General features: G+C 41.4%; 1 protein-coding gene across 12 annotated transcripts in view; it reads left to right on the forward strand.

Moving 5' to 3' along the window:
* The window catches only part of CARD8 (caspase recruitment domain family member 8), a 101,516-nt gene that overhangs the window by 4,502 nt on the left and 84,920 nt on the right, over positions 1-12,094 (forward strand). Inside the window, exon 2 of one of the 12 annotated variants that reach the window (XM_058280510.2) lies at positions 1,663-1,788. The exons of the other annotated variants lie outside the window; for them this stretch is intronic. The gene's annotated coding sequence lies outside the window, so the exon portion shown is untranslated. The remainder of the gene's footprint in view (positions 1-1,662; positions 1,789-12,094) is intronic. 12 annotated transcript variants of the gene reach the window in all.

A 12,094-nucleotide genomic window follows, 5' to 3' on the forward strand; every position in this document is an offset into this window, starting at 1 on the left:
GGAGCCTGTATTTGGATACTGGTCTGACTTTGTCCTGAAGTCTGTGGCTTTCTACTCTTATGTTATCTGCCCAAGAATGCCTTATAGTTGGTGACAGGGTGGAGAGCAAGTAAATTAATTTATTTTAGTACTTGGCATGGTGCCCCTCATACAGGCATGGGGTAAACAGTGACTTATGAGGTACTGGCATGGGTGCTTCCCCTACTTTTCAGTCTGATATAGGATAATCAGGTAATGATGGATGCATTAACAGAGGTATAGATACCAGAAGGAAAGAAGTATGGTCCTCTTCTGCAGTGCACTGCTTGGACCACTCCTGCTTGTGGACTTCCATTCTGGAGTGTAGACTTCCATTTTGGATTGTAGACCTCATTCTGACTTTTTTTTTTTTAGGTTGGTTGATTATTTGGTCGGTTGCCTTTTTTCATTCATTTTTTTTCCTCGAGATGTAATTATATAGAGTAAAATGCACAGAGTTCAAGTGTCCAATGCATTGAGTTTTTATTTTTGGGAGGTACTGGGGATTGAACCCAGGACCTTGTACATGGAAAGCAGGTGCTCAACCAATGAGCTTCATCTGCTCCCCAGTGAGTTTTGACAGATGTAATTACTTCTGTAACCAACACCCCAATCAATATATAGAACATTTACATCACACTAGGAAATTTTCTCAGGACACCCACCACTTAAATGTGTCAGTTTTTAACATATGTTATCTTTTAAAATATTATCTTTTAAATTAGCACACAGTAAAATGGACTTTTTTTGGTGTGTTGTTGTACACCACATTTATAGATTTGTGTAACCACAATCAGGGTACAGAACATCATCTCAAAAAACTCCCTTATGCTATTCCTTTATAGTCACACCCTTCTCCCGCCTCTAACCCCTGGCAACCACTGATCCATTCTCCATCACTATGGTTTTATCTTTCTGAGGATGTCATATAAATAGAATCATACAGTACATACCCATTTGAGAGTGTCTTCTTTTACCCAACCTAATGCTTGTGAGACTCATTTTCAAATTGTGGCATTATCAGTATTTATATTTCATGATAAGGATATACTATAATGGTTTATCCATCCATCTGTTAAATGACATTTTGGTTGTTTTCAGTTTGGGGCAATTATGAATAGAGCTGCTGTAAATGTTCATGTACAGGTATTTGTGTGAGCATAAGTTTTTTTATTCTCTATTTTTGAAGAAGCTTTAGATTACATAAATGTTACATTGAAAATATAGGGGGTTCTCATATATCCTACCCCCTTCCACTCCTGAACTTTCCTCCGTTAACAACATCATTCATTAGTTTGGTATATTTGTTATATATTGAAGCACTGCTACTAACCATGGTTTACAGTTTACCTTATGGTTTATACTTTGTACTGCACAGTTTTATAGGTTTTGACAAAATGTATAATGTATCTGTCATTGCAATATCATACAGAACAATTCCAATGTCCCACAAGTGCTCCATCTTACACTTATTCTTCTCTTTCCCTTCCCTCAGAACCCCTGGTGACCTCTGTCTTTTTTTTTTTTTGGAGGTATCTAGGATTGAACCCTGGACCTCATACATGGGAGTGGGCATTCAACCACTGAATTACATCTGCTTCCCAATGAAAGTTGATTTTTTCACTTGTTTGTTTGTTTTGTTAGGAGGTATCAGTGATTGAACTCAAGCCCTCATACATGGAAAGCAGGTGCTCAACCACTTGAGCTACATCACCTCCCCAGACCACTGTCTATATCAATGTCATAGGTCCTTCCATTAATAGAATAATAGTAAGTATACTTTAGTCCATAGTTGTATTCCCCTCTTATGTTTGTTCATTCCTTAATCTTGAGGATTTTGGGGTGGTGATGCCCACTCTGCTTCTAATTGAAAGGGCCTTTGGATTCCCTGGGACAGGTGGATGGAAGTGTCTTGCTTGCAAGTGTAGATACTGTCTATTTTGGGATGGGTGTTGTACATCATTATCCTTTTGTTAGTTGTCCTGGGTGAGTTTGATGACCTGGAGAGTAGGTATTGCCTGCAATTCTGAGATTCAGGACTCAACTGGCCAGAATGTAAGTCACTGTGACATATATTTAATAGGTATGGTGCTAATTATAGGTTCAAATAAAAGGGGCAGAAGAACCATTTGTAGGAAAATTATAAATGTTTCTAACTCTGATATGCTGGGGAGATAGGTTACCATATATTCCAAGGTAAGGTCCACTGACAGGGTACTGATTTCCTGGTGTTGTCTGCCCTGCCTATACTGTCTGGATGTCTCTAGAACCCCTGCTTGAGGCATTGTTTACTGTGGCAGTCAATGAGATCCTCCTGAGACATGCAAAAGGGATGACCTCCAACCATACTTGACATCTCTCAGCCATAAAAACTTATTGTATTTAAGATTTCCTCCTTTTTGCCAAGGCCCTTTTCCAGATTCATCACTGGTTGGCGCTTGGTAATACTCTTGGTGCCAGGGATGCTCATTCCTGGGAGTTATGTCCCACATTGGGGAGAAGGTAGTGAGTTTATATGCTGAGTTTGGTTTAGAGAGAGGCCACATTTGAGCAACAAGGAGGCTTTTAGGAGGTAACTGTTAGGCAGTGTATCTTATAAGGTTAAGTTTCAGTTTCACAAGAAAATGGTTCATAAGTCCAAGCATCAATATCAAGTGTGTGGTGTATTGGTCTATCCTTCTTCACTAGGTACTGCCCATGTACTCTAGAGATTCTTACCATTCTATTTAGAGAATGTAGCAGGATTCCCCAGCATAGGAATTCAATATTCTGTCAGTTATAGTGTGTGTCTCCACCCACTGAGACAATACCTCATGACCATGTGAACACATTCATATTGCATAGAATCATGCCCCAGGTGTACCTCTCCCCTCATATCGCCCTACTGACATCCCACACCAGTGATCCTCCCCTGCCACAATTTTAACCCTTCTGCAATCCAAAATCTCCCCAAAAGCAAAGGCAAATTTTTTTTACCATTGTGACTTTCATCACCATGAGATCTGTTATCTTGTATGTGTAGTTACAGTTTCTTCTGTATGTTCCCCCAGTGTCTTTTTTTTTTTCCCACTTTATTTCCCAAGAAGTTTTAGGTTACAGAAACGCCACATAGAAAATATAGAGGATTCCCAAATATCCCGCTCCCTCTCCATCTCACATTTTCTTCTATTAATAACATTTTACATGAGTAAGGTATATTTGTTAAAATTGATGAGCAAATATTGAAACATTGCTACTAACCACGGTCAGTGGTTTTCATTATGGTTTACATTTTGCACCATACATTTTTATAGGTTTTAACAAAATGTCTAATGGCTTGTATCATTGTAAGATCGTGCAGAAAAATTCCAGTGCCCTAAAAAATGCCCTATGTTCCACCTGTTCTTCCCTCTCCCTCCCTTCAGAACCTATGGTAACCACTAAGTTTGAATTTCTGAAGAATAATGTTCATAGTTACGTGCATTAATATTGAGGACTTGACATGCTGGTCTGTTTTCTTTTATTAGGCACTGCCTGTGTACTCAGGAGATTCTTTTGCCTCTGTTTGAGAATGTAGCAGGACTCCCCAGGATGGGAGTTTAATATTTTCTTGTTTATTGAAGCATGCCCCAGGTGTGCCCTTTCCCACATATCCCACTGTCACCAATGCCCTGCACCAGCAACCCTCCCCTGCCATATTTGCCAAAAGAACATTCCCACATTGTGGTTTCAGCCACAGACTTACAAATCCCCTGAGTTCACCTGTTCCTTCCTTCAGCCCTTCCCCCAGTTCCATGGATAATCTAACACAAGCCCGCACCCTATTTCCCCTCACATTTCAGCACCATTGAATCCAATCACATCACTGCATCACTATCACCCCCATCTACTTCCCAACCACCCACTTCCACCTTATCATAGGTTTTTCCCATATTGAGCATCCGATCACCACACTCTACTCCCTTTCTTTCTCCTGATAACCTATCTTCCAGACTCTAGCTCTTTGAGTCTTGTGTGAGCATAAGTTTTTATTTTTCTGGGGTAAATACCTCAGTGGGATGACTGAGTCATATAGTAAGTGTGCTTAACTTTATAGGAAACTGCCAGGCTGTTTTCCAGAATGACTGGAGTGGAGGGAGGGAGAGAGGGAGAAGGGCAGAGAAAGGGAGAGGGAAATGGGACAAAGAGAGAGAATGAGGTTGTCAAGTCTTTTTAAAATTCCCCCCCCTGCTCCCCACCCCCCCCCACCCTGTTTCCCCCATTGTCTGCTTTCTATGTCCATTTCCTGTGTGTTCTGCTTGTATCCTCATTAGGTGGCTCTGGGGACCAATTCTGGGACCTTCTGGAGTGGAAGAGAGGCGATTACTCTCTTGCGCCATCTCAACTCCATGTTCTGCTACATCTTCTTTTTCTTTCTCCTCTGTGTCTCTTGTTGCATCATCTTGCTACACCGGCTCTCAGTGTTGACTGGCACTCCTGTGTGGGGTGGCTTTCCTGTTCTGGGCAGCATTCCCATGCAGGGGGGCACTCCTGCACGGGGCGGCATTCCAGTGTGGGCCAGCGCTCTGCGTGGGCCAGCTTGCCCTCACCAGGAGGCCCTGGGCATCGAACCCTGAACCTCCTGTATGGTAGACGGGAGCCCAATTGGTTGAGCCACATCTGTTTCCCACAAGTCTTTTTTTTTTTTTCTTTTTAAATTATATTTTTGATTTAGCTTTTATTGTGGTAAAATATACATAACATACAAATCGTTTTAACCATTAAGCACATTGATAGTGTTGTGTAAATTTCACCACTCTTTTATTTTCAGAATTTTTATATCAATCAAAACAGAAACTGAACCCATTAAACAACAACTCCCTAATCTCGCTCTCCCTAGCCCATGGTAGCCACTACTCTGTTTATGTCTCTGTGAATTTTCTTATTCTAAATATTTCATATAAGAGAAACCATATAATATTTGTCCTTTGATGTTGGGGGTCACATCTTTTTGGCTTCTCATTTTTCACTCTAGCAACATCGAACTGCTGTATTTTGTATCTAGGATTCCTGGCATTGAACTATCCACTTATCAATCCCCCCTGAAACTGCCACTTACTAACCCACTTTTCAGAGTAGCCCCTCCCTTCCTGGTTTGTAGAAATGTCTAGGAGTCTCTTCTTCCCATTTGTTCAAATGCCTACCTCCTTGTGTTTATTCATAGAAGGCTTGCTGCCTTACAAGAAAAGTAGTATCTCTTCTCGCCCTTGCAGTACCTGCTAAAACTGGCTCTGACCAGTTGTAGTCTCTAAGCATGCTAAGGCTCCATTTTAAGACCAGGCATAATTTCAAGAGAGCATGTTCTGTTTAATCCTACCTTTTCCAAACCATCTCACCCCATCCTTAGCCACTCCCTTAAGCCTGCCTTCCCCAAACAATACAAAACCTCAGCACCACTTTTGTTTAGGGAGACAATCCAAGGCTTGCTTTTGGTCTCCTGGCTGGTCGACTATGCAATAAACTCTTTTCTCAAAATCCTAGTGACTCATTATTGGTTTGTGTGCACATTTTGGGGAAAAACCTCACTTGAGTGATAACAGCATCATCCTCTGTCCTGGACAAACCCCTGTCCTTTAGCTTCAGCATAATGGCCACCTCCAGGAAGCTGCATCTCAGATTCCTGCCACACACCTTCTGCTGGGTTTGGGACCTCTGCTTTGTGCTCCTTTAATCCACTGCATTCATAAGAGATGAAAGATGTGAATCCACTGATACCAGAAGGGTAGTATAAACCAATCAAGTTAAATACAAGGAAATGCACGTGCAGAATCAGCGCACCTGCCTGGGAGCACCCAGCTCACTGAGCTCGTGCAGCACAGACCACCTAAGTCGAGCGCCGAGGCACGTTCCATCTTGCAGGCTCAGTGATCCATTGCTTCAGCCCTGATGACGTATTTCATCTGTCCTTATTTACAACTGACTGCTCCTCCAGAACTGCCACTTTCCTTGAAAAAGCAAATATTTTGCGTCCTTTAATACTAGCACATCAAGAGAAGTGAGGGTCATCATATGGCTGCTTCACACTGTCAAACCCTCACTCTGCTATTCGTGGTGGTTTGAAGTATGTACCCCTGTTTAGAGATGTTCCTAATTTTAATCCACATCCCTCTGGGTGTGAACTCCTTGTGAACAAGACTCTTGGAAGATGTGGCCCAACTGAATAAGGGTGGGCCTTAATCCAGATTTCTGGAGTCCTTTATCAAGAGAGGAAATTCAGGGATAGAAAGAAAAGCACCTGAGGAGCTGAAAGCCAGCAGGAACCAGAAGAGAAAGGGGAAGACTTCACCACGTGGTGAAAAGCCAGGGAACCCCGAGGACTGCCAGCCAGAAGGCGAGGGAGCCTGGGAGGAGCAGGGTCCAGCCTCAGAACTGTGAGCCAATAAATTCCCGTGGTTTAAGCGAACACTTGTATGATATTTGTCATAGCAACTGGGAAACGAGGATACTGTTTTGTTTTTTTAATGTGTACCACTCCAGAGAAGGTAACTCTGATTTTTAAAAAATTGTAGTTGTACCATTTGCTTTTTTTTAGATACCAGAGCCAGGAATTGAACACGGGACCTGATAAGTGGGAATCTGGTGCTCAACCACTGAAGCACATTGGCACTCCTGAGTTGGTTTTTTCATTTGTTTGCTTGTTGTTTTATCTCTGTTTTCAGGAGGCACCAGGAACTGAAGATGGGACCTTCTATGTAAGAAGCAGGTGCTCAACCATTTGAGCCACAGCTGCTCTCCTATACCATTTGTTTTTATTTTCAGCTAAGTCATTAACCCCCTGAAGAGATTCTGAAGATGGAGTTTACCAAAACTAGCTGTCTTTTAAAATAGTAGGAGCTATAGGAAGGAATTTGTATTTGGTTTCATGCAAAACAGCTGAATTCCTTGTCCATTTCCTCATAGAATCTGTTGCAATGTGTCGTTTTATTTGAAATATACGAAAACAATCTGGCCTCACACTGATAGGTATGTCAAAAGGGGAAGAACATTTTTTTAGCCTTTTCAGTAATTGTGGATGTTCTTCTCTGAGGCGTGTGGTGGTTTAGAACCCAGTGCACCCCAGGAAAACATGTTCTTAAATCTAATCCACACCTCTGGGTGTGAGCCCATTGCAAGTAGGACCTTTTGATGAGATTTCTTCAGTTAAGGTATGGCCCATCTCTATCAGGATGAGTCTTAGTCCTATTTCTGTCCTTTATAAGAGGATGAAATTCAGACACAGAAAGAGAAAACCATGGTAGCAAGGCGCTGAAATCAAAGAAACCTGGAAGAGAAGGGAGAGACCAGCAGATGCATACATGTGACAGAGGAGCCAAGGATCGCCAGAAGCCAGCCCCAGAACACCAGTCTGTGGGATGAAAGTATCGCCTGGATAGTCCCTTGATTTGGACACTTTCCCAGCCTCAAAATCTAAGCAAGTACATTCCCTTTACATGGTATTTGCATAAGCAGCTTAGAAAACCAAAACAAGGCTACATCAAAACTTAACAAGTGGTAGTTTCTTAAAGGTTAGTTGCAATGTACACTCTAAAACAGTATCAGGGAAGTAGATTTGGCTCAACTGATAGAGTGTCCACCTACCACATGGGAGGTCCAGGGTTCAAACCCAGGACCTCCTGACCCATGTGGTGAGCTGGCCCATGCGCAGTCCTGATGTGCGCAAGGAGTGCCGTGCCACACAGGGGTGTCCCCCACCTAGGGGAGCCCCACACACAAGGAGTGAGCCCCATAAGGAGAGCTGCCCTGCGCGAAAAAAGTGCAACCTTCCCAGGAGTGGCGCCACGCACACGGAGAGCTGACACACAAGATGACGCAACAAAAAAGAGACGCACTTTCCCAGTGCCACTGACAAGAATGCAAGTGGACACAAAAACACACAGCAAATGGACAGAGAGAGTGGACAACATGGGGGGGGTGGAGAGAAATAAATTTTAAAAATCTTAAAAAAAAATTAAACCATATCAATGGACTTTTGTATTGTTATGTTAAAATCTGTTTTGCACTTTAAATGGACCCTTTACCAGATATAATTTTTTAAGATAACGCATTGATCACTTGGAAAATATCAGTTCCCTGAGTTATACAGATCTTCCATACGTTGACCCATTTCATTATATAATATCAAAATGCCACATTTGTTCCTGTCATCATTGATGTCATCACTGATGTCATGTCTTTAAGTCTTGGGAATCTGTCAAGCTCAGGGTGGCAGATAGAAGATTTCCAAACTTCTAATTTTTACTTGAAAGTTCATATTTTAATTGTTGGCAAAACAATGCTGTTAGTTGTTTTTCTTGAAGTAACAGGCTTACTTTGTTGATCTTCAAGAAAATATCTGCTAAATATATAAGTTTGTAATCTCAATTTGTCTATCAGTTCTTTGAAGTGAAAAATGGCGCCCCATGGAAAAAGCAGCTGATACATTTCATCACTCAAACAATTGCAAAACTGCTTTTCCTGGAGACAGCCCTAACATATTTCGGTATTAGCAGATGGGCCTCCATTTAGTTTCACAATGTTAAAAAACAGAGTCAATATTTAATAAAATCAATAATGTGTCTTTGGCTTCACCAAGGACATAAGAGAAACTGCCTTTTCTCTTGGGCCACTTCAGCTCCCTGATCTGCTGCGTCTCTTATTATCTTTTTCTCCATGTCTCTTTTTGTTGCGTCATCTTGCTGTGCCAGCTCTCCGTGTGGGCCAGCTCTCTGCATGGGCCAGCTTGCCACACGGGCCAGCTTGCCTTTACCAGGAGGCCCTGGATATCGAACCCTGGACCTTCCTATATGGTAGACGGGAGCCCAATTGCTTGAGCCACATCCATCCACTTCCCGAAACTGTCCTTTTAAAAAAATTTTCTGGGAGTGTGTGGTGAGGAAGAATACAATGACTAATTTTACAGTTTGTAGCATTGCCTTGATTTGTACTAAGATTCCTGCATTTTTTCCCAACATTGATTTTGTACCAACAGTGAAGATACCATTGTGGTTGTTGGGGGCTGACCATGAGATTCAAAGTGGTTATTTCAACCCTACCTATGATAGCTGCTGAAAACTCAAAAGGAAGATAAGACATCCTTTAATAATTAACCACATGTATACATTTGTTCATCCTTAAGGCAAAGTGCAAACCTGCAGATGAGCTATTAACTCAGTCGTCACAATTGCAGCCAAATTTGCATTGTGGAGTGTTGTGACCAGTGTTGGAAAACTGCAGCATATAAGAGTGTGTGATCCCAATTTTGAATGTTTTCCTGCTGACGACTTTAAAGCCCCATCCCCCTTCTTCCCTTTTTGCCCCACATTTGGGGAAGCTGAAAGCTCTGCAAACTAGTCAAGTCCAATTTGAAAGAGTTTCAAGCCACTCCAAGTCTGGGTCCACCCCTAACTACCATAAAAGTCCCACGTCAATGGCTTTTCCTTGTTCTTATGCAGGAAACACCCTGTTGTTCCCAGAAAGGCCTTTTCTGGAAGTAATAAACCTTTTCATATACCCTAATGGTGTGTGTGTGTGTGCAGTGTCTTTGGTTGACATCTGAAACAAATTTTGGGTGGAGAGACCCCCAATGCTGCCGTAGCGGCCACCGTATCAGAGAGGCATCAGCCGGTGCGGGGGGAGAGGCAGCCAGTGGTTATACAGGCAGAGGTGAGTGGCTGGTTTAACAGTAAACTGTTTTTGAAAATTGGGATTTTCTTTTCTCACAATAGCAACAAATCTAACAGTAGCCCACATTTTATAGTTAATATTTTTCGAGAATCTATAGCTCCACGTTCCTTCCAACCCAGATCCCACTAGAGCAATGGTTTTTTAAAAATTGGGGGTTGCTTTTTAAAACCAACTAGAGAATATGAAGAGTGTCAGGGTCCTTCCCTTAATGAATGGGCACATGTATACTCCAGATTTCAAATACAACTTCAGTGGACTAAGGTTCTATAGCTTCTCTGGCAATTGGTTGTTCAAGCTCTGCTTAAATACATCCACTGATGGAAATCTCATTACCTCTGAAGATGGCAGATGATGTTTATGGACTGGATTCTATCAGACTTTGCAGGTGGAAGTGCTAGTATGGATTACACCATATTAACACTTTTATGGCCACTCCACACTAGTGATTTATGTTAACTAAATTCTCCCCATTCAGTGCCCATCAAATAGCCTCTGGACTTCATGGACACATAAATCTAGACTTTTCCCCAGGATATTTCCTCAGAGATTTGGAGGCAAGAGTCATACCCATGTCTTCTTTTCTCTAGATTAAGTACTCCGCCTAGTTCCTTTAAGTCTTCCTCTTATACTGTGACCGGACATCGAAACTGAAGTCAGCTTTTAGCACAGGGTAGCACCAGTGCTTCTGTATTGTTGAGCACTACTGTTTATATCTTCATTCAGAAGATATGTACAGAATACCTACTCTTTTCCATCTGGCACTAGTATGTACATAATTTTAATTATGCTGGAAGAAGGCAAAGCAATGAGAAATGTAGGGAAATATGCAGAGAGCAGGGAGGGAGGCAGAAATAATAATAATAAAGAGAAACAGAGGCAGTCTCAAAGGAAACACAGATATGTACAGCTTGGTGGGTGTGTGAAGTGGTGCAACTTGGTTGGAAATAAAACTTTACAAGGTGAAGAAGGGAGTGGTTTCCTCACTGGTGCTAGGAAATACACCTTTTAACCTTAAATTAATTCCATTTTTGAATAGTGATATGGCATTAAAATCTCAATAGAGGGACTAAACAACATATTGGGAAAAAAACTGAAGGTAGATCTGAAGAAATGATCCAGAATGCAAGCTGGAAAATTAAAGAAACAGGGACTATAAAGGAAAAACTAAGCATATGCCTTGTACTTAGTTTGCAGCACAAAGAACACACATTTGTCTAATTAAAATTCTGCAGGAAGATGATAAAAATGTTAGAGAGGCAATCCATATCTAAATGCATTGTAGTGAACTTGCAAGAACACTAAAGTTCAAAGAGAAAAAACAACCAGAGAAAAATAACTACATCTCTAACCAAGATGAACAGATATGCTAAGAGTTGACACTCAATACAACATTAGGTACCAGAAAAGTGTTAAATGGCATCTGTTATTAGTATATAAATACTAATACAAAGATAACTGTCCACCAAGAACTGAATTTGGAATCAAATAAGAATGAAGGTGAAAGAAGATATTTTTCAAACAAGAAAAGCAAATGGAGCCAATTTACCACAGGAAATCCCCTCTAAATAAATATTAAAAGTATGTCACACAAATAAAAATTAGGGAAAAGAAAAAAGAAAAAAAAAGCACGTCATGATGAAAATAATCGCAGAAGGATAGAAAGATTGGTGAGAAAATAAAATGGCACACGTTTGGAAATATAAACAATGACGGTATAATATAACGTTCTACACTGTATGTTAAATACAAGGGAGAGGGAAGTGGATTTGGCTCAAAGGATAGAGCATCTGCCTACCACATGGGAGGTCCAGGGTTCAAACCCAGGGCCTCCTGGCCTGTGTGATGAGCGGGCCCATGCGCAGTGCTGATGTGCACAAGAGTGCTGTGCCACGCAGGGGTGTCCACCCCCCCGCATAAGGAGAACTGCCCAGTGCAAAAAACATGCAGCCTGCTCAGGAGTGGTGCCGCACACACGGAGAGCTGATGCAGCAAGATGATGCAACAAAAAAGAGACACAGATTCCTGGTGCCGCTGACAAGAATACAAGCAGACACAGAAGAACACACAGTGAATGGACAGAGAGATCAGACAATGGGGGGCAGGGATGCCACAGGAAAGGGGAGACAAATAAATTTTAAAAACTTAAAAAAAAAGAAATACAAGGGAGAAACTGGACAATAGCATTTTATCTGTGAGGAAGGTAATTGGAAATATAATATCCTAAATTATTTCTGTTGATCAGAAGAGATCAAAACATTAGCTTTAGAACTTAAGTTTAAGGTGCATGTTAAAATGTTAAGGATCATCATCAAAAAATAGAGTGCGTAACTTTAAAACCAGTCAAGAGAAAAAATTGAACAAGAAAAACATTCTCATCGAACTCAGTAAAGCAAGA

The sequence above is a fragment of the Dasypus novemcinctus genome, chromosome 18, assembly GCF_030445035.2.
Source record: "Dasypus novemcinctus isolate mDasNov1 chromosome 18, mDasNov1.1.hap2, whole genome shotgun sequence".
Taxonomy (NCBI): Eukaryota; Metazoa; Chordata; class Mammalia; order Cingulata; family Dasypodidae; genus Dasypus; species Dasypus novemcinctus.